The following is a 26,128-nucleotide window of genomic DNA, read 5'->3' as shown; positions in this document are numbered from 1 at the left end:
TAATGTAATAGAATGCAATGGAGATCACTAAAGAGATTAATAGATTTGGAAAAGTGATGGAGAAGAGACATGGGTAAGTATTGGGGCAAAGAAGAAATCAAATGCATCATACATCTGGAAGAGTATGATGATAATTATATAATGGCTCCTAGGGTTTGTACGATGGGAGGTTGGGGATGGATCAAAGATCAAGATTGGTTTAGATGTTATCAAAGGAATGGTGGGGAACCACTCATTATGTATTCATATCCTTAGTTTCCTTCATGGAAAAGATATACTCTTCCTTAAACATATATTCCAACAAAATGTTCATTGCATTGACCATCAAGCATGGACGAGAGCAGGGGAATTACAAATGTCAAACGAATACGTTTATTTGTGAATGGGAAAACTATAAATCAAAACTATCACCCAGAATGATCAGGAGGACAACATGACATAGGGGGAATTCTCAAGAAGGGTCTCTAGATGGTCAAATACATATACTATAGTCTTCCTAGGAAAGAGAAGAGAAAACATTTTTCAAGCTAGTCTGAGGTCATATGGAAGTAGAATATACCTAATAAAATTAAATGTTTCAGTTGGTTGTCAATTCATGATAGAATATTAACGTGGAACAACCTTCAATGACAAGGATACTCAGGTCTAGGCATTTTTCTTCTGTTCAAGAGATGTACAAAAGACAATGTTCATTTGTTTCTCCATTATCCATTTACGAGGGCTCTTTGGGATGGGGTCATGGAATATTTCATTTTTGCACCACTTTGTCATTGTCAATCATTCATTTGCTCCTTGCATTACTTGTTCAAATCCCATAAACGCTACAAATTTGTCCCGTTATACTTAATATTGTCCATTTGGCACAACCAAAAGGCACTCGTTTTTAAACATAAAGGACTGGTGGTTTCTGAGGATGCCATTAAAGCAATTACATCTTTCAATGAATTAGGACCACCCATGAAGAGCAACAGATACAAGGTTTTCAAACTTAGAGACATATGATAAGTATTTTCAGTAGGATTTTTTGATGGTACATGCTCCATGAGAAAATGTGGGTGCTAAGCCTTTATTGCCATTGAATCAGAATTTTTTTTTCCACTTTTGATGGGAAGGGGGATAGGGCACAAACAATAAAGCAGAGGTCATAACCCTGCAGGGAATCTTGATTTCAACAAAATGGCTAGGAATGGAAAACATTAAGGTATATGGAGATGCAAAGGGAATCATAGATTGAGTGAAGGGTTTCAATAGTTTCAATCTACCCATTCTAAAGAACTTGATGAAGCACATGAGGATGTTTATAATTACCTTTCATTATATCAATTTCGATCACATTTATAGGGAGAATAACTAAACAACAAATTTATTATCAAAGAGAAGAATTGACAAAGATATATGTAAGTTTTACTTCTCTGCATATGAACAAAGAATCATGATCAACACTAACACCATTCTTTTTTTTCTCGGCAAGATTAACTACTATTATATTAATATGTACAGATAACTTTACAATCAGAGAGGCTGGCGAACCAAGGCCTACTACAGCTCATGGGTTGCATTTTCAAACGAGTACATTTGCCGCGCTGGGCTTTACGATCAGTAGGATCAAAAATCAAAATACTGAGAGTTTCTAGAACGACCCACGCAGGGGCATTTCCAAACAGACCTACCACCCAGAACAACTATGGAACCTGAAGACATAAACATGAACATACAAAAGACCAGGCAATCACCAAGGATTTGCGCCCAACAGGAGATTAAGTCCCCACTGCCGTGGTGGAAACCGTAAGCAGTACCAGATAGAACAAAAACACAGACAACCATGTGACACAGGAAATTGCGATTATTCTTACCTCGAAGCCCGACTTGAGTGCAAAAGGAAAAAACACAGAACCACCCGCCAGAGCTAACCCTCTGACTCTTCTTCCATTGCTGACGGATTGTGCACAGGTTCCGGCTGCTCGGGAGCTCGAGGTTGGGACGGGGATTGAGAGCGGTCCGACCCTGAATTGCTCTCTGCACTCGCCGACTCCCCCACTGGGAGCTTCCCTCGACCAATTGCTGAGCCTTCCTCATCAGTTGACGGCTCCCCCATTGGGAGTTTGCCCTTACCATGCACAACATTGTCCTCCGCCAGGACCAGAGATGAGTCTTCTGCGTTCTCCTCCTCAATTTGGGTGAACAGCACAGAGATATGGGCGTTAATGCCTGGATTATCCCCAGAACTACCCAAAGTAAATATAACTGAACCAAATGCAGGTAACTTGTGCTCCCCACCGCTTGAGCTGCCCACTTCCATGACTTGACAGGGCTGGATAGGGGTGGCTCCCATCCTCCGGTGGCAGTAACAACAACAACAGTGATGATGAATATCAGCAGCTGGAGGGCGAGAGGATTCTCCACGCCAGGTTCCTCTGCGACAAGGCATTCTCTCACGCACCATGACAGCCACCAAGCTTTTGTTCCTTTCCCCGACAGACGAGGTCCAGCAATGGAGCTGCGCCTTCCCCACAACAAACACTCCCCAATTTGGGACAGAGCAATGCTTAAATAGGCTAAAGACCAGTCCAAGGAGCGCAGGCGAGTTCTGAGACGCGGCCCAACTCTCCACCTCCTGCCCTCCGCGCAGACACTCAACGCTCTGCAAATTCCTTTTACCATAATGAGCTCCCTTCTCCAGGCATACCACATTCTTAAACCACACTCCATTACCAATGAAAAGACCAGCAATGAATGCCTCCCGCAGGCTAACCATTCCCTCCCTCGGCTCCATTAAGAAAGCTCAGAGGCCGCATCTGATGAGAGGTACTGACGGCGGATAGCATTTAAGGGTGGAGCTCTATCACGTGGCAGCCCATGGCCGTCATGTGGCTCGCCGTTGAATATCACACTGCCACCCGCATCCGGGGGATCAACACTAACACCATTAAGTACTCATAGAAGATTATTTTTTGAAGAACTATCATATTTTGAAAAAAATGTAAAAAAAATATGAAAATTTGTAAATAAATCATGTGAAAAAAAACTCTATCATTTTTTTTATATTTTTGTTAATAAAATAATTTTTTTCTTAACTGTAAATATAGAAACTATATAATGAATAATAAAAAATTAAAATAATATAATTTTTTTTTATCTAAAATACAATATAATGTTATAATACCAAAACTAAAATACTATGCAAATTTACTATATATTTTATTAATATAAAGAAGAATTTGAAGAAACAAATTAAATTCACATCGGCTAGTATCTATTAGCAATGATGCCCTTCATTCAATCAAAGGATCTATTTTATATTATTTACTATCTATTTTATTAATATAAAGAAAAATCCGAAAAAACCAATTAAATTCACATCGTCGTGTATCTATTAACAATGATGCCCTTCAGTCAATCAAAGTATCTATTTTATATCGTTTACTATATATTTTATTAATATAAAGAAAAATATGAAAAAACCAATTAAATTCACATCGTCGAGTATCTATTAACAATGATGCCTTCAGTCAATCCAATGATGATAGGGATGCAATAGGGATGCGATGTAGCGGAGCAAACGGTTTCCCTTCGCGATCACCCACTAAATAAAACAAAACCCAGCGCAACATTCGAGTCAAGGCCACGCTCCACCTCTACGTGTCACTTTTTAAAACTCACCGCAAAAAGCCACCTGCCAAAAAAACTTACCGCAAAAAGCCACCCGCCATTTCCATTTACAAGAAAGAAAGCCACCTGCCATTTCGATTTTACCAGAAAGCAAAAAGCAGCCTCTCCGTGCTCCAACGTTCATTCATCTCCATATTTAAAACCATGCTTCGATAGATCTTTATCGCGTTGATTTCCTTATTTTCATGCACCATGTCTGGCTGCAACAATTTTAAGGTTGATTTCCTTATTTTCATGCACCATGTGTGGCTGCAACAATTTTATCGTTTTTGCTTCCATGAATATTTGTTATTTTTTTTTTTCGTTTTCATTCTTTTGGCTTCTTTTCTGTATTTTTCTTACAATATGTGGTCTCCTAGTTTTTTTTGGTAAAACTATGGTTCCATTACTTATTTTTGTGTTTTTCCATTTATGTATTCCAGTTTTTTAGTATATGTGATGACCCCGTAAATGTAATTATTGAAAGTTTACTGTGGTAAAACTGAATGACATTGAGAACTTATTTTCTTTAAAGAAATAATTGTTAATTTGAATGATGCATTAAAGCAATGATTAAAGAATTACTCAGGAGAGCATTGAGTTTCCCAAAAGGGAAAACAGTTAATGGAACTGAAAATAACCACCTTCCTTAACTGGAAGGATTTCCAGGAAAAAGGAAAGGGTGAAGAGTTTCTTTCACGTTGTGCTGTAGTGACAGACAAGGAGAAAGAAACAAAAGAAAGAAACAAGAAACATACCTGGTTTTGGACTAAGTCTGGTAGAGACGAGATAGTCAAAACATAAGGTGTTGTCTTACTGAGGATTGGGATCCGGTAAGCATAAGCTCGGGGGGAGACTCAGGTCCCGAAGGACAAGTCTCGAGGCTGGGAGGATAATGAGCTTGACACAGGAATTTTGCAGGAGTACTGAAGAGCTGTGTCAAGGAGCGATAACCAGGTAAGTAGCTGAAACCTTAATACTCTACGATTGTTTGTACCAAAGGGTTACACTAGAATACTTATAAGTACTGTGTAATATCAGTAGAAAATCGAAACCCCGCAGCTACATTTAAAGCAATAGAATAACTGCAAACAGGAAGTTGATATAATAATGTATGCCAATAAGACAATTAGGACAATTACTCAACTCGGCATACCGTGGCATGAAAGACTTCTTGTAAAAATAGAATGAGATAACCGAAGGGCTGGGGTTTGCTATGCAGGGCCGAATACTCGGCGAAGGACAAAACTTGAGGGAATAGTATTAATAGTTCTAAACATCTATTATAATATTCGAAGGGCTTCTGTAGCCTTAATAATTGTGTTATAAGTAACGCGTAACCGGAAAAGAGCCGTCGAGACTTTAGTTTATAAAGACCTGATGAATGCCAGGGTACGGCCGTGAAGGTTAAGACCAAAGAAAAACAAGTTGTGACTGGAGAAATCTTTACGGTCGGCAGAGGCCTTAGACCACTGTTGCGGTCCTCACAGCCACCGAAAAGATAGATAGTAAGCCTAGGCTCACGCTCGAACCTATCCCAAGAAAGGAAAATAATATAGGAGCTGCTGTAGATGTAAATGAACAGTTCTACTAACATTGTCGAGCTTAGAACATTTATAAATTTAGCAGTAAACAAATAATCTCTAGCTTAGAGCCGCATGCAATAGCATCTATGCTGAAAGATAATAACCTTCATTTAACAAGTAAAGAGAAATGCTGTTACAACGATGAAATAAACGTATAGGCATTCTCACATTCATCTTAGAATCGTATACAGTCAACTTCCAAATAATTGGTAATAAATAATTGCGAATAAGCTGTAAATGACAGACAGAGTCCATGACCGAACAATAACAGAACATCATATAATGAAACTTTAAATCTGTGTGACCGCAAGTCACTTTCTTAACCCTCGCCGAGTCTGCCAGACATCTATGAGGTTAGATGCAGGCGTGAGCACTGGCTGGGCTCTCAGGGTGGATTGAAGAGCGGCGTATGCCGTCTTCCAAACCCCCGTCAACATCATATACAACAAAGAAAGAATTCTAGAGAATGTGCTTAATCAAATAAGAAATAATGTTGCGCTCTAAACCCTTACGGGGAATAACAATAAAGAAAGACGAAAGAAATATCCGGAAAAATAACAGTGTGTTACAAATAAACAATAGAACCGAGATATCAATGCAATCCACAAGATATTCACATTCTGTATTAGTCGAGATAGTTTAAAAAGAAATTATGTGGGCTAAGCCCAAATACAATCACCAGTCGAAGCTGCAAAGTTCGTCCAGATAGCACTTATATAAATAAACCAATGTTCCCAGAATTCACTACAAAGATAGCCACTGGGTAGCTGGAATAATAACCGAGAGTTCAACTTAAAAACTGCTGAAGACGATGGGAACATATGGCGGGCTTCATATACTCAAACCCAAAGGGTATGGCCTGAAACAAGCAGGCAGTAAAGATCCATCTGCGCCAACCGAAGAAAGGTGGCGGAGAAATTAAAATGAAAGAGCATAAACCCTCTGGCAAACTTAAACAAAATCTTAACTAACAGTTTGCATTATGAGGAAGGAATTCGTGTCGGCAAGGGTACCTGTGCATGTCTAGTTAATGGCAACAGAGGGCAACTTATGCCGCTGTAGAAGCCACGGCTGCGAGCACGTCTGTACCTGTCATTAAAACATGGAGGTCGTTATACTGTGCAGCTGAGGTTAGGACTCTGGACAAATAACGTAAAACCAGTAAACAACTGTAACATTACCTGGCTTGGAGCGGCTATGCCCTGTCGAGATTGCATGCATTGCCGAGATAGCTGAGAAGACCGGAGCAGGAATGGTGGAGCGAGCGCCCAGTGGTAGCAGAGCGTTATTCCAAGCTCGAAAGCGCCAAATGGAAACAGCAAAACCCCGATGATCGCGGAACTTGACTTTATAAACATTAACCCATAACCTTGCGACGTGGAGAAATCTCCAGCGTTGGATATTATCAACTTCTCTCTGCCGTAGATCTTGGCGGTATTGCCAATGTGCCAAAGGCGGGAAGGATCCAGCCTGTGGAGCCATGGCCGATCACGTGATCAGGCAGACAGACATTGAATGCGGGTCCAGGTGTAATGAGGAGGGGTCGCCAGCATGCCTAAGGGCAGTTTGGGTTTTAACACTTGAAAATAAATATAAGAACTATTTGTTACCATAGTCGAGTAGGGTTAGCCATATGTAGAGTTGGTAAGACAAACATGAAACCTTGAAAACTGTGAGAGATCCGTATCAATTATGCTATACCTTCGATTGTATTAATCATGTTATATAACCGTGAGTTGAATGTACCAATCATGCGTTATATCTGTTATGAATATTCATGCCACATATTCGATAGAATATATATATAGTTAAAGGGTCTAGACCTACCTTTTATTCACATAGGTAAGTTTGAATATGATATAATTACCTTATCAATTTTTTTTTTTTCGATATATGTTTTAATGCAAGAGCTAGGTATGTGACAATATGGTATCAGAGCCCAGGTTGCCCATACTGTGGCCTCTGGGTATGAGAAATATGTGTTATAGATTTCCTTCCTGGTTAAACAAAAATTTTACAGCATTGATATTGTTATTTCTTCCACTGGGGTACTAAATTATGCCCCAAGGCTCACAAGATTGACTGTTGTATGATTAGACCAGATCAGAACAAGAAGAAAAATGAATCCAGGAAACAACTCAGAAGTGTGGGTGCAGTTGGGTGAGGAGACCCGCAGTACAAATCTGGCTATACTAGAAACGGTCCAAGAGCTGAAGAATGAAATGGCTCGCTTGCGTGAAGACAACGCACGTTTGACAATGGAGCAGGAAAGGAATTTCATGATCTGCGATTGGGACAACAGACTATGGATGAGTTCATCAATCGATTCACCTCCTTGCTCCGTTACGTACCTTACCTTAAAGAAGAAAAAGCAAAGGTGCAAAGGTTCGTTAGCAGTTTGCCCATGTATATGAGAGAAAGGATTGAATTTGACAATCCCAGAACCATGGACGAAGCCATCCGTAAAGCAAGAATGTGCTACCAGCAGAGCAAACAGAAAGGGGACAGTACCAACAGGAAATGGAATGAGAAAAAGGGTAGTAAAGTTGTGGGAAACAATAGAGGTGGCCGGGTTGGTGGAGCTAAAGGAAGTGTCAAAGGTCAGAGTGGCAAAGCAGCACCAAGGAGTTCATTCAGACCCAAGCCTGGTAATGAAACTAGAATGGGAGAGCCATCCATTAAATTGGACAACGAGGGAGTAAACAGACCCTCAGTACAGTGTTGGGGCTGTGGCGGTCCCCACTATGTCAAGAACTGTCCGCAGCGGAAGGGAGCTGACCAGATCTCTCAGATTCATGAGGCATCAACCGTGGGCGACGTGGGACGAAGTGTGCACAAAATTAATGCAGCTTTGGACGACCGCCAGGCAGAATATCAGCCCACCATGGTGGAATTCGAAGGTAAAATCTCAGACCTTTTTATCACTGTTCTGATTGACCCAGGAGCTACTTTAAGTTATATAAGTCCCAAGATAGTTGAACAATGTAAATTGCAGCCTGAGAAATTTAAGAACCCATGGCTGGTACAGCTAGCTACAGGGGCTAAGAGGCGGGTAATGGCAAAAATTAGGAACTGCTCCATAACGGTGGCAGGACAGCCGATGGTAGCAGATTTGAATATGCTTCCACTTGGGTCCTATGATGTCCTGATTGGAATGGATTGGTTAGAAAAGCATTGGGCTTTAGTAAACTGCAAAACAAAAGCTATACGATTCAAAGATGACCTGGGATTGGAACAGGAGATGCACGGAATTAAACGACCAGTGCAGGTCCGGCCTATCACTGCATCTCAGTTAGTGAAATGCATTCGGAAAAGATGTCAAGTGTATGCCATTCAGATAAATTATGCAGAAACCAAAGATAAAGGGGGTCCGCTAGACCATCTTCCAGTAATAAAGGAATTCGCGGATGTGTTTCCAGAGGAAATTCCTGGATTACCTCCGAAACGGGATATTGACTTCACCATTGAGTTAATACCAGGTGCTGCCCCAGTGTCGCGGACACCTTATAGGATGAGTGTACCTGAGTTGACTGAGCTGAAAATGCAATTACAAGAATTATTGGATAAAAATTATATCCGTCCCAGCGTATCTCCATGGGGAGCACCGGTGCTGTTTGTCAAGAAGAAAGATGGAACCTTTCGAATGTGTATCGATTACCGGCAGCTAAACAAACTCACAATCAAAAACAAATACCCCTTACCTCGAATTGATGAGCTTTTTGACCAGGTCAAGGGGGCGACGGTATTCTCCAAAATCGATCTGCGATCTGGTTATCATCAGATCAGAATTAAAGAAGAAGATATTGCAAAAACCGCATTCAGAACCCGATATGGACACTACGAATTTGTAGTGTTACCTTTCGGATTGACTAATGCACCTGCCACATTCATGTGTTTGATGAATAGCGTGTTCCATCAGTTTTTAGACAAGTTTGTACTAATATTCATTGATGATATTCTGATCTACTCTCGTTCCAGGGAGGAACACGAGGAGCACCTCCGGATAGTGCTGCAAACCTTGCGAGAGCATCAGCTGTATGCTAAATTCAGCAAGTGCGACTTCTACAAAGAAGAGATTCAATACTTAGGCCATGTGATCACCAAGGAAGGGATTGCAGTGGATCCTGAGAAAATTAAAACCATAATGAATTGGCCTGTGCCCAAGGACGTGGCAGACATCAGATCTTTCATGGGGTTAGCAGGGTACTACAGGAGATTTGTGGAGGGGTTTTCGAGAGTGGCATATCCTATCACCTCTCTACAAAAGAAAGGAAGGGCATTCAAATGGACTTTGGAATGTCAGCAAAGTTTTGAACGACTTAAACACTTACTCACTACGGCCCCCGTTTTGAGCATAGCTGATCCTAATAAGGATTATGTAGTATGCACCGACGCTAGTCGAGAAGGCGTTGGAGGTGTGTTAATGCAAGAAGGAAGAGTGATCACCTATGAGTCAAGAAAGCTGAAGGAACATGAGCAGAAGTACTCTGCCTACGATTTAGAGTTGGCAGCTGTTATACATGCCCTCAAAATGTGGCGACATTATCTTTTGGGTAAGAAATTTCTGCTATTAATAGACCATCATAGCTTGAAAAATTATTTCAGTCAACCTACCCTGAATGAAAGGCAAGCCCGTTGGGCAGACTTCTTAAGCAGATTCGATTTTGATATCAAGCATCTGAAAGGAAAAGAAAATCGCGTAGCAGACGCTCTAAGCCGAAAGGTACATTGTTTATATGAAGTTACTCTCAGCAAGTGGGAGAACTCCTTGCAAGAAAAGATAAAAACAACAGCAAACTTGGATGCCGAATATCAGCGAATGAAGCAGCAAAAGTCACTATCCAGCTAGGAAAACCAGCAAGGTTATGAAGTAAACAAAGATGGAATGCTGTTTTATAAAAAGAGACTGTTTGTACCAAATGACAACAATCTTAGAGATCCAATTCTGAATGAATTTCATACCAGTCATTACGTAGGCCATCCTGGATATCAGAAAATGCTTGTTGCACTTCGGAAGGAGTACTACTGGCCAGGAATGAAAAGACATGTAGCTGAATATTTGGCGCGATGTCTAGAATGCCAGCAGATCAAGTCAGAGCATCAGCATCCGGCTGGGTTATTGCAGCCCCTACCAATTCCGGAATGGAAATGGGAAATTATATCCATGGATTTTATCACTGGGTTGCCTAGAACAAAGAGAAATAATGACTCTATTATGGTGGTAGTCGATAAACTGAGTAAAGCAGCCCATTTTATCCCAGTGCAATCGACTTATAGGGCAGTCCAAATTGCACACATATTTATGCAGAATGTGTTCAGACTTCACGGGCTTCCGAAGACTATAATATCAGACCGGGATGTAAAGTTTACATCCGCCTTTTGGAAAGCATTATTTGCAGAACTGGGTACACAGCTGAATTTTAGTACAGCATACCATCCCCAGACTGACGGGCAGACGGAGAGAGTGAATCAGGTGTTGGAAGACATGCTGAGAGCATGTGTAATGCAAAAACCGACTCAGTGGGAGGATTATCTGCACCTGGTGGAATTCGCCTATAACAATGGTTATCACACATCAATTCAAATGTCTCCATTTGAAGTCTTGTATGGATGCAAATGTCGGACGCCCTCAAATTGGAGTGGCCCGGAAGATAAGTTAAGATTGGGACCTGAAATGCTCAAAGAAATGGAGGACATGGTTAAAAAGGTGCGAGCTAACCTGAAGGCCGCTCAGGATCGGCAAAAGAATTTTGCAGATCGAAAAATAAGGTTCAAAGAGTATCAGGTGGGTGACCACGTTTACATAAGAATACAAGCGAGGAAGAGTACCTTGCAATGGAGCAGTTGTGCCAAACTCGTGCCTCGTTATTTTGGACCTTTCCAGATCTTAGCAAGAGTTGGGCCAGTAGCATATCAGCTAGCCTTACCAAGCCACATTAGAATTCATAATGTCTTCCATGTCTCCATGCTTAAAAAGTATATTTATGATCCAAAGCATGTGATTAAGTGGCAGGATATACGGGTAAGAGTTATTTTCAATTGAACTAATTGAAGAAGTGTCAAGAGATAGAAAAACTGACACTGGTATTGTTTGCAGGTCGAACCGGAAGGAGAGGTCTCGGTCAAACCGCTGAACATTCTCGACCGGAGAGAAGTATAGCTGCGGAAGCGGGTTATTACCCAAATTAAAGTGCAGTGGCAGCACTATGGGCCGGAGGAGGCCACTTGGGAAGATGAAGAGCTTTTTTGAAAAGCTTATCCGGAGCTGTTTGAGAGCATTGGACATCGGGACGATGTCCAAACTCAAGGGGGGAAGATGTGATGACCCCGTAAATGTAATTATTGAAAGTTTACTGTGGTAAAACTGAATGACATTGAGAACTTATTTTCTTTAAAGAAATAATTGTTAATTTGAATGATGCATTAAAGCAATGATTAAAGAATTACTCAGGAGAGCATTGAGTTTCCCAAAAGGGAAAATAGTTAATGGAACTGAAAATAACCACCTTCCTTAACTGGAAGGATTTCCAGGAAAAAGGAAAGGGTGAAGAGTTTCTTTCACGTTGTGCTGTAGTGACAGACAAGGAGAAAGAAACAAAAGAAAGAAACAAGAAACATACCTGGTTTTGGACTAAGTCTGGTAGAGACCAGATAGTCAAAACATAAGGTGCTATCTTACTGAGGATTGGGGTCCGGTAAGCATAAGCTCGGGGGGAGACTCAGGTCCCGAAGGACAAGTCTCGAGGCTGGGAGGATAACGAGCTTGACACAGGAATTTTGCAGGAGTACTGAAGAGCTGTCTCAAGGAGCGATAACCAGGTAAGTAGCTGAAACCTTAATACTCTACGATTGTTTGTACCAAAGGGTTACACTAGAATACTTATAAGTACTGTGTAATATCAGTAGAAAATGGAAACCCCACAGCTACATTTAAAGCAATAGAATAACTGCAAACAGGAAGTTGATATAATAATGTATGCCAATAAGACAATTAGGACAATTACTCAACTCGGCATACCGTGGCATGAAAGACTTCTTGTAAAAATAGAATGAGATAACCGAAGGGCTGGGGTTTGCTATGCAGGGTCAAATACTCGGCGAAGGACAAAACTTGAGGGAATAGTATTAATAGTTCTAAACATCTATTATAATATTTGAAGGGCTTCTGTAGCCTTAATAATTGCGTTATAAGTAACGCGTAACCGGAAAAGAGCCGTCGAGACTTTAGTTTATAAAGACCTGATGAATGCCAGGGTACGACCGTGAAGGTTAAGACCAAAGCAAAACAAGCTGTGACTGGAGAAATCTTTACGGTCGGCAGAGGCCTGAGACCACTGTTGCGGTCCTCACGGCCACTGAAAAGATAGATAGTAAGCCTAGGCTCACGCTCGAACCTATCCTAAGAAAGGAAAATAATATAGGAGCTGCTGTAGAAGTAAATGAACAGTTCTACTAACATTGTCGAGCTTAGAACATTTATAAATTTAGCAGTAAACAAATAATCTCTAGCTTAGAGCCGCATGCAATAGCATCTGTGCTGAAAGATAATAACCTTCATTTAAAAAGTAAAGAGAAATGTTGTTACGACGATGAAATAAACATATAGGCATTCTCACATTCATCTTAGAATCGTATACAGTCAACTTCCAAATAATTGGTAATAAATAATTGCGAATAAGCTGTAAATGACAGACAGAGTCCATGACTGAACAATAATAGAACATCATATAATGAAACTTTAAATCTGTGTGACCGCAAGTCACTTTCTTAACCCTCGCCGAGTCTGCCAGACATCTATGAGGTTAGATGCAGGCGTGAGCACTGGCTGGGCTCTCAGGGTGGATTGAAGAGTGGCGTATGCCGTCTTCCAAACCCCCGTCAACATCATATACAGCAAAGAAAGAATTCTAGAGAATGTGCTTAATCAAATAAGAAATAATGTTGCGCTCTAAACCCTTACGTGGAATAACAATAAAGAAAGACGAAAGAAATATCCGGAAAAATAACAGTGTGTTACAAATAAACAATAGAACCGAGATATCAATGCAATCCACAAGATATTCACATTCTGTATTAGTCAAGATAGTTTAAAAAGAAATTATGTGGGCTAAGCCCAAATACAATCACCAGTCGAAGCTGCAAAGTTCGTCCAGATAGCACTTATACAAATAAACCAATGTTCCCAGAATTCACTACAAAGATAGCCACTGGGTAGCTGGAATAATAACCGAGAGTTCAACTTAAAAACTGCTGAAGACGATGGGAACATATGGCGGGCTTCATATACTCAAACCCAAAGGGTATGGCCTGAAACAAGCAGGCAGTAAAGATCCATCTGCGCCAACCGAAGAAAGGTGGCGGAGAAATTAAAATGAAAGAGCATAAACCCTCCGGCAAACTTAAACAAAATCTTAACTAACAGTTTGCATTATGAGGAAGGAATTCGTGTCGGCAAGGGTACCTGTGCATGTCTAGTTAATGGCAACAGAGGGCAGCTTATGCCGCTGTAGAAGCCATGGCTGCGAGCACGTCTGTACCTGTCATTAAAACATGGAGGTCGTTATACTGTGCAGCTGAGGTTAGGACTCTGGACAAATAACGTAAAACCAGTAAACAACTGTAACATTACCTGGCTTGGAGCGGCTATGCCCTGTCGAGATTGCATGCATTGCCGAGACAGCTGAGAAGACCGGAGCAGGAATGGTGGAGCGAGCGCCCAGTGGTAGCAGAGCGTTATTCCAAGCTCGAAAGCGCCAAATGGAAACAGAAAAACCCCGATGATCGCGGAACTTGACTTTATAAACATTAACCCATAACCCTGCGACGTGGAGAAATCTCCAGCGTTGGATATTATCAACTTCTCTCTGCCGTAGATCTTGGCGGTATTGCCAATGTGCCAAAGGCGGGAAGGATCCAGCCTGTGGAGCCATGGCCGATCACGTGATCAGGCAGACAGACATTGAATGCGGGTCCAGGTGTAATGAGGAGGGGTCGCCAGCATGCCTAAGGGCAGTTGGGGGTTTAACACTTGCAAATAAATATAAGAACTATTTGTTACCATAGTTGAGTAGGGTTAGCCATATGTAGAGCTGGTAAGACAAACATCAAACCTTGAAAACTGTGAGAGATCCGTATCAATTATGCTATACCTTCGATTGTATTAATCATGTTATATAATTGTGAGTTGAATGTACCAATCATGCGTTATATCTGTTATGAATATTCATGCCACATATTCGATAGAATATATATATAGTTAAAGGGTGGAGACCTACCTTTTATTAACATAGGTAAGTTTGAATATGATATAATTACCTTATCAAATTTTTTTTTTCGATATATGTTTTAATGCAAGAGCTAGGTATGTGACAGTATACTGATGAGTTTCAAAAGCATGATTATAGGACGACCACAAAATATTAATAGGATTCCACTAAATCCACATGATGCTCACGGTAAGATAAATCATTCTCTTGCCTTAGGAGGACACGCAAGTTTGTGAAAAATGAACTTTTATTTTGCAATAATGGAATCACGTTGGGATTTCAAAGTCATTGGAATTATATATTTTTCTCGACAATTAACTGATGTATGTGGTACTGTGCAGGATTACTTGAGAGAAGTTTTTGGAGTTACGAGGATTGAATATGTCTTTCTACTCCATATGCCAACATTGATGTTTACACTGATTTTCAAACTCTTCGCCGTATGGGTATCTTGTAGAGGCGAGTTCCTTAAAATACTGCTAATTTAATCCTAAATATTAAAGATAACAAGTGGAAATTCATAGCTTAACAAAAACATAATTCAAGGAAGTCTTTCTATTAGCCTAGAGAAAACCTAATTTCTGTTGAAATTTCCTTTTTAATGAAATTGTCTTTTTAATTTTATGAGTTAGCACGATTTATTCATTATATAAACATTCTATATATAATTGATTTTGATATTTTATCCTCCTAAAATATGTAATGTTATTTTAACTAATGCTATTCTTGCAATATACCCGAGATATTTCTTTAATTCACCTGTCAAACATTCATGCTTACTTATTATCTTCTCAACTTATTCACGCATCGACTCTTTAGGGAGATGAGTTGAGATTTTAAATTAGTGAGCCTACTAAGTCATGCAGTTTAAGGCTATGAAAACTAACTTAGGAATTAATAATAATCACATTTATTTACTTAATTTAGTTTTTGTTTTAATATAAATTTAATATATTTTAATATTTTGTTGATATTTATTTTTCAATAAAGGAAATTTAAATTTAATAATATTTTTGATATATATGGTAAAAATATAGGTTGGTTTTCCAAAAAAATCATACTTATCTTTCAATCTTACATTTTCTTAAGAATTGTTTTGTAATTGGAACTAGTTAAGTATCCATATCCAAAACAAAATATGTGCTTATAAGATATAATAAAATCAAGTTCTCAAATATTGCTCGAATATTTTAAATTTTTTTTAATATTAATAAATAAATTGGATATATATATCTATATAATTTTTATTTTGTTTTATTTTTCGGTTGACATTGTGTTGTGTTTTTTCTATGATAAATGAATCATAGTGATGTAATAATTTGTATGAGTTTTAAATTTTGTATAAATTCAAAAAAAAAAAATACTATATATTATAATTTTTTAGTAAAAATTTTGATATATTAATTTTTTTTGAGACAGATTACATCATGTCTAATATATACATTACTTTGTTTAGAGAGGGAATTGAACGAGTAACTTTACATCAAAAAGTACATCTCACTTAGTCATCATCCACCAAACCAAAACAATATAAACTCAACATACTAATTTGATTTAATTTTATCTATTTATTTATAACTTTTTTAATATTAATATAATAAGTAAATACTATCTATTATTAAAATAAATATGATTTACATATTATTATTAGTAAATATGATTTATTTTATATGCACTTCTCAAACAATATATGTGGAGCTATTGGTTGATTAATGGGCAGACACCCTGTGTGATAATATAGTGCAGTTACCTTTACACTTTGTCATAATATGATAAAAATAATTATATTGAAAAAAATAAAATTATATATATATAAACGTGAAAAGTGTCTGAAAAAAATTCAATCCAAAAAAAAAATGTTGCTATTGCAATAGCTATTTTAACATGTTTATTAGATAAATTCCCTTCTTACCCAAAAAAAAATCTCAACTAAATTATCTAAAATGCAATCCAAAAATAAAATGATAAAAAAGAAATGTTGCTATTGTAATAGCTATTTTAACATGTTCATTATATGAATTTCCCTCTTACCCAAAAAAAAATCTCAACAAAGTTATCCAATCTTTTAAGAGAGAGTGATTGTGGTTTCTTGATGAGAGTAATAGGTGTTTTCTTAAATTCTTGATTAATTTCGAATAATTGTGGTTTCTTAATTCTTTCAATTAATTATAAATATTTTATAGTGATAAGTATTTGAATTTTGAGTTTGAATTTAAAATACCCCAAACAAAATTCTAATTTCTATAACCATAACTCGTCAGCTGATGTTCTCTCTTCAATTTTGTATGATGATGCGGGGAGGGTGCAACGAAAAGCTGCCAGTCCCGCCCTCTGTACAAGTTTGGTATGGAAGTAGTGGAAGATTCTACACCAACGAAGATCAAGAAAGAAGTGACTTTTCCTGTCAAACGAAGATCATGGGAGGGAAGTAGTTATTCCCATCAAGAAAAGGAATGTACATGTAAAGCCATCCACCAACCGTGCAGAGTAGCCTGATATGGAATTCCGCATTATGTTTTTGTTGTAATATATTTTAACCAGATTAACATGTTGGTCTTTATCGTCTTTCACGATAGTTATTTATTCCTCTATTTCAACGACATTCAGAGAGAAATCGTTTTTCGTTTGTGCCCATTGAAATGAAATTATTGTCGGAGTTTGCTTGTTACTAGTTTTTGCATATTTTTTAATTAAATTTGTTAAAAATCTAGTCACATTATTCAAAATTACAGACCTATTAAATAATATATAAGAAGCATGTCGTATTATCACTTTTCATGAAAATTGGGGCACTTTCATCAATTGTAATATATTATTTATGTTTTCTAAATCAAGTAAATGGAAAAATGTTTGAATTCAAAAAATCACTTTTGGTACCATTTACCTAACACTTCAAAAAATATTATAGAAATATTGATTTAGAATATAATTTAAAAAAATAAGTAAGTTACACTTACAAAGAAGCCATAGTGATGAATATTAATTAATGTTATAAAAAAATGTATTTTATATTATTTAAAAAAAAAATGTATTTTATACTATTAAAAAAATGTAATATTACAATATAAATTAAACTTGAATTAGACTGAGAATATTGTAATGTAATGTTTAACATTTTAATTAAGTAAAATTAAATAACGAAATTATGACTTACCATGTATTAAAAAGGAAATATATAAATTCAAAACAACAAAATTGTGAAGATTTAAGAAAATCCATTAATAACAAAATATCTCTTAATAACATATAGTTACATAACAACACCTCAAAATTCCACAAAAATTAGTTAAAAGCACCAAAGGAAAATGTAGAAGTTTAAAACAGGGAGACAAACACTAAAATGTCATAACAAATAGATTGCAAGATTGAAAAGTAGATGACATGAACGATATACATTAAATGATAATTGATTATACCATATGGTTTAAATAAATATTTTTTAAAGAAATTATCATCAATATTTTTCATATTAACTATAATATAATAATTAAAATCATAAATAAAGAATTTTCTATTAAAAAAATATATTTTAAATATTAAATTTAATAATATAATATATAATTAAAATTATATTATATTTTTAAATAAATTAAAAATATTAATAAATTTAATTTTATTAATATATTATACATTTTTCTATTTTACTTTATAAAATAAAAATATTTATTTTTAACTTTCCAAAATCAATATTTTATTTAAGAGTTTAATAATTATTATTAGTCTTTGTTAAAACAAATTATAATAATTATCTTTTGATAAACACAAGTTGAAATGATTAATTTATAAAAACAAATATCTATTTTTAATAATATTCAATCTTATTATTGAACAAGGCAAATTATAATATTTCATTTTCAAAAACAAATATTTATTTTTCAATATTATTAAAAAAGATGTAGTCTAATGAACTATTTTTAATAAAATTTAACCTTATTATTAAACCATCCAAATTATAATATTTCATTTTAAAAAATATATATTTATTTTTCAATATTATTAAAAAAAGATGTAGTCTCATGAAGCCACAATTTCTTTTGGAAAATAATGGAAATTTCTACATGGTTTTAATTTTTTTTTTTTCAATACCAACTAATTAACTTTTTACATTATTTTTAAATTTTAATACTAAATTATGAGCCTAGATAAATATTCATTATTTTTCTTATTATAAACTACAAAGCATTAAGATCGAAGTACAAGAGTTTTCATAATTTCAATATCAAGATTTTTAAATACTACTTCCCCTTTGGGCTTATCATGATTTTCAACTTCTTTGCAAGAATAGAACTGGGTGGAGGGAGAATTAAACCTACTAGCTACCATTTAAGATATTTCCTTTAAATTTATATTTGCTTTAAATCCAAATTCATTTTTTCATGTTAAAGTAGACTTATATTTTCTTTAAAGTAAATATTGTTAGTGTCATTAGTGACATATAATAATATTTTTTTTTCAATTCTAACAATAAAAATTTAAAGCTAACATGTTTTGTTTTTAATTTCACTTGAATTTTATTTTTTATCTTTTAATGCACTTTATTATTTAAAACTTAAATTTATACTATTTCAAGTTACTGAGCCGACCAAATATGAGGGGATGTGTAAGTTTGTTCATCCGTCTGTAGAATTGACACGTGCCCTAAATAGAAAAATAATGTGGTCTATAATAATAATATAAAATATGCTAAAAAAATGTGAGTAAAATTTTTTAAATATTATACTTTTTAAAAATATTTCAATAGGAGATTTAATAGATCTGTGTTATCTAATTTTTGCTCATATAATGTATATGTTATGTAATAATATTTTAATATCAATTATGTACACATTGTATATCATTTAATATATATATATATCATGAAAAAATAAGTAATGTGGTCTATAATAGTAATAGCAATAATCAAATATGCTAAAATAATGTGAGTAAGATGTTTAAACGTTATGCTTTTCAAAAATATTTCTAATAAAATATCTCTTTGTATACCTTATGTAAAATATTTTAATGCCAATTATGTATAAATTGTATATCATTTAAAAAAAATTATATATATATGTCACTAAAAAATATGTTTTTTTTGTTAAAATGTTTATTTGGTCCTATTGAAAAATACAATTTAAACAATGAAAAATTACACATTGTATTTTTCACTCTAAAGAAGTTTGCATGTGAAAATATTTGATCCCTCTCGGCTCATGTTAGATCGGTACTTAAGATGGATCTATGCTGATTTAACAACATTGCCGCTATTATAAGTTGTAGAGTACGAGTCCACACAATAATAAATATTATATTAATACAATTTATTTTTATAAATGTAATAACTCATGCATTAATATATATAACATGATTAAAGGACAATGTAATGACCCCAGATTTATGTAAAATTGAGAGTTACTGTGGTAAAAGACTAATACAGTTGTTGTTATGTTTTAAACAAAACTGTGGCAAACTAATTCTGAGTTAATAATTAAATTTAAATATTTTTCTTGGAATTGCTGGCAGCCTCTTAGAGGTGAATCTTAAAGAAAATGATCAGTTGAGATAACTGATGGAACTACCCTCCAGAAGAGGAAAAGTCCTGACTGAGGGGATTCTGTGCTGTGAGGACAGACAGAGGAAAAAACTAATCTTGCTCCAAGAGTAAAGAAAAAGGAAGGTTAAGTCTGGTGAGGACCAGATAACCTGGCACTAGGAGTGCACTAATCCTGTTGAGGGCTGGAGGCCTGCAGGATGGCTCGGGGGGAGAACTCCGTCTGAAGGATGGATCTCATGGCTGGGAGGAGAGCAGAAATTAAGCTCAGGTGACTTTTTGTTTGAACAAAACCATTCCTGACAGAGGTGATCAGGTACGGTTCCAAACTAGTAGTCCCTGATATGAAAAATATTGTGTATGAAATTTACAGTGATTTATTTAGGAAAGAATGTTTGAATTCCTAGATACTGTTGTGAACATAGCATAATGTGCATCTGGAAAAGCTAAAAAGAAAACTGTTCGTTAATGGGCTAACTGAGTTAGTACCCAGACAGTAATAACAGTGCGGAAATACAGAACCAAAGATGTGCACGGGTATACAGAACCCTACTCCAGGACTGGCTACTGAGTAGCAGCCTCAACTCCATAATTATTAGTAAAAGAGTTATTATTCACATTGTTAAACTTTGAACAGTTAAATAATAGTATTTTTATAACCTGCCGACTGGTGAGTATCGTAAAGCAGTGAATGAATGAGGGTTTACACCCTTGAGAGAAAGAAAAGGCATTGACTGTAACAGAAGAAATCTCGTGACAGAGAAAGTTAACCTGGTAGATAACCTAGGTTTCTCCTAAACCGTGTGTGTGTAATAGAAAAGCTCTGTTCAGAAGAGCGTTGGACGATGGGTCAATGCACCTTATATTGTATTAAGGGATTGTCGTCGCGCCTCAGGGTTTGGGTACAAAACCCAAAACATGGATCTTTGATAAGAACCAGTTCTGTGTACAGAACGAATGCATTTCCACCTTCTGTGCAATACAGTGCCGGAAGACATTAACCGAAAAGAGGAGAACAAGGTCCTGCGTATTATAGCCAAAACTGATAACTATGAAAGTACATACTTAGTTTCAGTGCATGCAAATAAAATGAAGGACATTTAGCTGTAAACCCGAGACGGGAGCATGTGTCTGGCAATAACATTTAGTCTTATTCGATCCGAACAAAAGAACTGTGCATGCTTGAGACTCCATTAAACTGTAAGTGTATGTACGCAAATCATAACCATTCAGATCTATGCATGCGAGTAAAAAGGAAAGAAACCTTGTTAAAAGCAAGTCGTGCATATAAACCATAACCACAGACAAACATAATAACCTGCGGAACTGTATGAAGAAATAGAAGTCATGCATGCAAAACTAACCCTTTCCACAGGATAAGGGATTACCTATCAAACATTATTTATGCGCCAAACTATGGCAAACCAGCTGGTGGAACCTTAACATTTCAAATACAGAATCTATAGCAAAGATTATCATTATAATATGGTAATGTCAAGACAGTATTGTTCGAAAGAAAAGATCCAAATCCGTATAGCATATTAACGCTAAGACTTTGTTCCTGAGTAAGAACATTCAAAATGAAAATGCCCAATACATTAGCGAAATGTCTGTGGGTTGAGGAGAGTAATTACAACATTAAAAGGAAATTTACATCCTGAACATATCAATACATATGTGAATAGAAACAGTTCCATTATACACTTTCATAACCATATCTGCGCGTGGAGGCCCGATATGAAACCTCGTAAACACAACAATAACCTAAGTCTGCCACTAGTGGCTCGGCAGTGCACAAAAAGAGGAAAACTCGATGGTTATAACAAAACCCAGAACCTCTGCAAAGCATTAATTCGTAAATGTTTAGCACAGTCAACCTTAGCTAAGCAACGAGCAGACGGAAGGGTTCTTCACCGAGAGCACTCGGAAGTGAACGAGACAACCATATTGAAAACAGAGACCTGCATAGACCATGTAGGGTATACATAACTATAAACCCTGAACCATATTCGAATGAACCAACCCTCAAATGCTGAGAAGCTTACCTGGTGTTGTTAGAGGTCGTTGCAGAGCAAACCGCTGTGAAAGTCGACCAGAGCATAGCCAGGGCAGCTGCACAAGAACTTGACGGGGAAAAAAACGAGAATGCCATAAGTGATAAACCGTGATAATCCAGCCATGAAACGAAACACAGAAAACTGAACAAGAACATTCTCTCATTACCTGTGAGGTTTGATGCGAATAGGATCCAGCTCCGGGCATGGCAGGATTGCAGTATAGAGTTGCTGGTAGCGAGCTCGAGGAGGAGAAATGAGCCAGTCCGCAAAGGCCACAGACATCAAATGAAACAGTATAGTGTATGGTCGATTAAATATCAACGAAAAACCCTGAATGCATTCCAGTCCTCCGATCTCCAGAAGAGATCTGAACCGTCGAGCTATGGCGGGAGTTGTTGGCGGGGAGATCAACGATGGCTTCCCCAAGGTGTCACATGGCTGGAATAACCAGGCCATGCCACCTGCCCCGGAAGGACGGATCGTAGTAATAGCTGGAATGACCTGTCACCAGATGTACACTGCGGCGGGACCATGAAAGGTCACGCCCATTAATACAGAGACGTTAAAGTATTTATGGTAGCTGAACACATAACCAGTGCACAAATCAAACCTCAATACTGTCAGGTGTAATGCCGCGTGGAAGTTCAACCGAGACCCAAAGCTAACACACAGTCAACGACATATGTGGACATGGTTTATATATATTTCATGTTAGGGCCCGCCAAACGTATAATGTTTTATATATATATTCCTTTATTGCATGCCAAAATAATTCGATGCATGATGTACATGAAGTTGATATGTAAAACTATAATGATAAGGTGTAAGATGCGTATGTGAAGTGGAATTATTATTATGATGAGCCTTAAGATTTAAGGTTTGTTATGTATATGCATATATTTGAAAAAAAATTTGTATATGTATGTAAAGTAGGTGTGACAAGTGGTATCAGAGCCCAGTTTCAACACTGTGGCCTCAAGTAAAGCATATACAGTATGCAGAAGGGTACACCAAGTAAACTGATGCAAACTAACAAACGTACTTAACCGTGTTCTGTTTATTGGAATGAAATACAGAATTGCAACAGCTGGCAGTTAACCAGAGTGGGGACAAAATGCAAGGACCCGGCAGTAACCCTCAAGAGAATGCAGGACTGTGGGTGCAATTGGATGCAGAGTCACGGAGTACTAACCTTGCAATCCTGGAAACTGTCCAGGAATTGAAAAATGAAATGGCACGGTTGCGAGAGGACAACGCACGTCTAACAGTTGAACAGGAAAAGATTCTGAAGAGCCTGTCAGACAGGCAAAACCCACCCCTGTCCAACCCCAGTGCAGAACAGCAAAGGGTAACAGAAGAACAAGATTATCAAATGGAACCTGAAAATTCCGAAGATAAGGAGGATCACTCTGATAATGCACCTCAACAGCAAACATCAAAACGTCAGAAAGTGGAATTGCAGGGAGAATTTCGAAAGATTAAACCTCCACATTTTGATGGTGAGCAGGAGGAAGCTGCTGAAGCCTGGTTGATCAATATGAACAAGTATTTTCAGTTGTATGAGTACGACCACAATCTGAAAGCAAGATTGGCAATCTTCCAGTTACAAGGCAAGGCAACCTTGTGGTGGGAGGAAATTAAGATTGTCAAGGGGGTCAGCGAACGAACTATCACATGGGAAAAGTTCCAGAAGTATTTTAAGGAGAGGTACCTGACAGAGCGCTTCTATGATGAAAAGGCAAGAGAATTTCATGATTTAAGACTGGGACAACAGACCATGGACGAGTTCATTAATCGTTTTACCTCGCTGCTACGTTATGTACCTTACATCAAGGAAGAGAAAGCCAAGGTTCAGAGGTTTGTGAGCAGCTTACCTTCATATATAAGGGAAAGGATTGAATTCGATAATCCTAGAACCATGGATGAAGCCATCCGTAAGGCGAGAATCTGTTACCAGCAGAGTAAACAGAAGGGGGACACTTCCAGCAAGAGATGGAATGAGAAAAGAAGTGGTCGGGTGGTTGGAAGCAGCAAAGGAGGTCGCAGCAGTGGGAATAAGAGTGCTGGTAAAGGACTAAGTAGCAGACCTGTTGCAAGGAACGCGCCCCGGTCCAGACCAATGAGCGAATCTAAGGCAAATGAGCAGTCTGTTAGACCAGATGGTGAGGGGATGACCAGACCACCAGTACAATGCTGGGGTTGTGGAGGACCCCACTATGTTAAAAACTGCCCACAGAGGAAAGGAACAGACCAGATATCTCAGATACATGAGGCATCAACGGTTGGGGACGTGGCACGTAGTGTACCCAGAATCAATGCAGCGCTGGAGGACCGTCAAGCGGAGTACCAGCCATCTATGATTGAGTTCGAAGGTAAAATCTCAAACCTATCCATAGCTGTTCTTATAGACCCAGGGGCTACCTTAAGTTATATTAGTCCGAAAATAGTAGAACAGTGTAAACTGCAAGCTGAAAAATTCAAGAATCCGTGGCTGGTCCAACTAGCTACAGGAGCCAAGAGACGAGTCTTGGCCAAGGTAAATAATTGTGCCTTAGCCTTAGCAGGGCAGCCAATAGTGGCAGATTTGAATGTATTACCGTTGGGCTCCTATGATATTTTGATTGGGATGGACTGGCTGGAGAAACACTGGTCCTTGGTGAACTGCAAGACCAAGACCATATATTATAAGGATGACCTGGGAGATCAGCAGGAATTGCAAGGAATCAGACACCCCGTGCAGATCCGACCCATTACAGCTACCCAGTTAGCTAAGTGCATCAAGAAGAAATGTCAAATCTACGCTATCCAGGTGGGATACGCAAATCAAAAAGACAAAACTGCCATGCTGGGTAACATTCCGATAGTGCAGGAGTTTGCAGATGTTTTTCCCGAGGAAGTGCCGGGATTACCACCAAAACGGGATGTGGATTTCACTATTGAGCTAATTCCAGGGGCAGCACCTGTATCACGGGCACCCTATCGTATGAGTGTGCCAGAACTAACAGAATTAAAGATGCAGCTACAAGAACTGTTAGATAAAAATTACATCCGTCCCAGCGTGTCGCCCTGGGGAGCCCCAGTGCTGTTCGTCAAAAAGAAAGATGGAACCTTTCGGATGTGCATTGATTATCGCCAGCTAAATAAGCTTACAATCAAAAACAAATATCCTTTGCCTAGAATCGACGAGCTCTTTGATCAGGTGAAGGGAGCAACGGTATTTTCAAAAATTGATCTGCGATCTGGTTACCATCAGATCAGAATAAAAGAGGAAGATATCGCTAAGACCGCCTTCAGAACGCGGTATGGGCATTATGAGTTCGTGGTGCTACCTTTTGGGCTGACAAATGCACCTGCCACTTTCATGTGTTTGATGAACAGTGTGTTTCATCGGTTTTTAGACAAATTTGTGCTGATATTCATAGATGACATTCTGATTTACAGCAAATCAAGGAAGGAACATGAGGAACACCTTAGATTGGTGTTGCAAACTTTGCAGGAACATCAATTATATGCAAAGTTCAGTAAATGCAATTTTTTCAAGGAGGAGATACAATATTTGGGCCACGTGATCACTAAAGAAGGCATCACAGTGGACCCTGAGAAGATTAGAACTATAATGGAGTGGCCTATACCAAAGGACGTGGCAGATATTAGGTCCTTTATGGGGTTAGCGGGGTATTATAGAAGATTTGTCGAAGGTTTTTCGAGGGTGGCATACCCTATCACCTCTTTGCGAAAGAAAGGAAAAATATTTAAGTGGACCTCAGAATGCCAGAAGAGCTTTGAACAGCTCAAGCACTTACTCACTACTGCACCTATATTAAGTATAGCTGATCCTAACAAGGATTACGTGGTCTGCACGGACGCAAGTAAAGAAGGTGTGGGAGGAGTGCTGATGCAGGAAGGAAGAGTCATTGCTTATGAGTCCAGAAAGCTGAAAGAGCATGAGCAGAAATACTCTGCTTACGACATGGAGCTGGCTGCTGTCATTCATGCCCTGAAAATGTGGCGACATTACCTTTTGGGCAGAAAATTTCTGTT

Source organism: Pinus tabuliformis, chromosome 2_1 (assembly GCF_031772625.1).
Source record: "Pinus tabuliformis cultivar Carrire ecotype Pingquan chromosome 2_1, CPIR1, whole genome shotgun sequence".
Lineage (NCBI taxonomy): Eukaryota > Viridiplantae > Streptophyta > Pinopsida > Pinales > Pinaceae > Pinus > Pinus tabuliformis.
Note: the sequence above shows the minus strand (reverse complement) of the source record.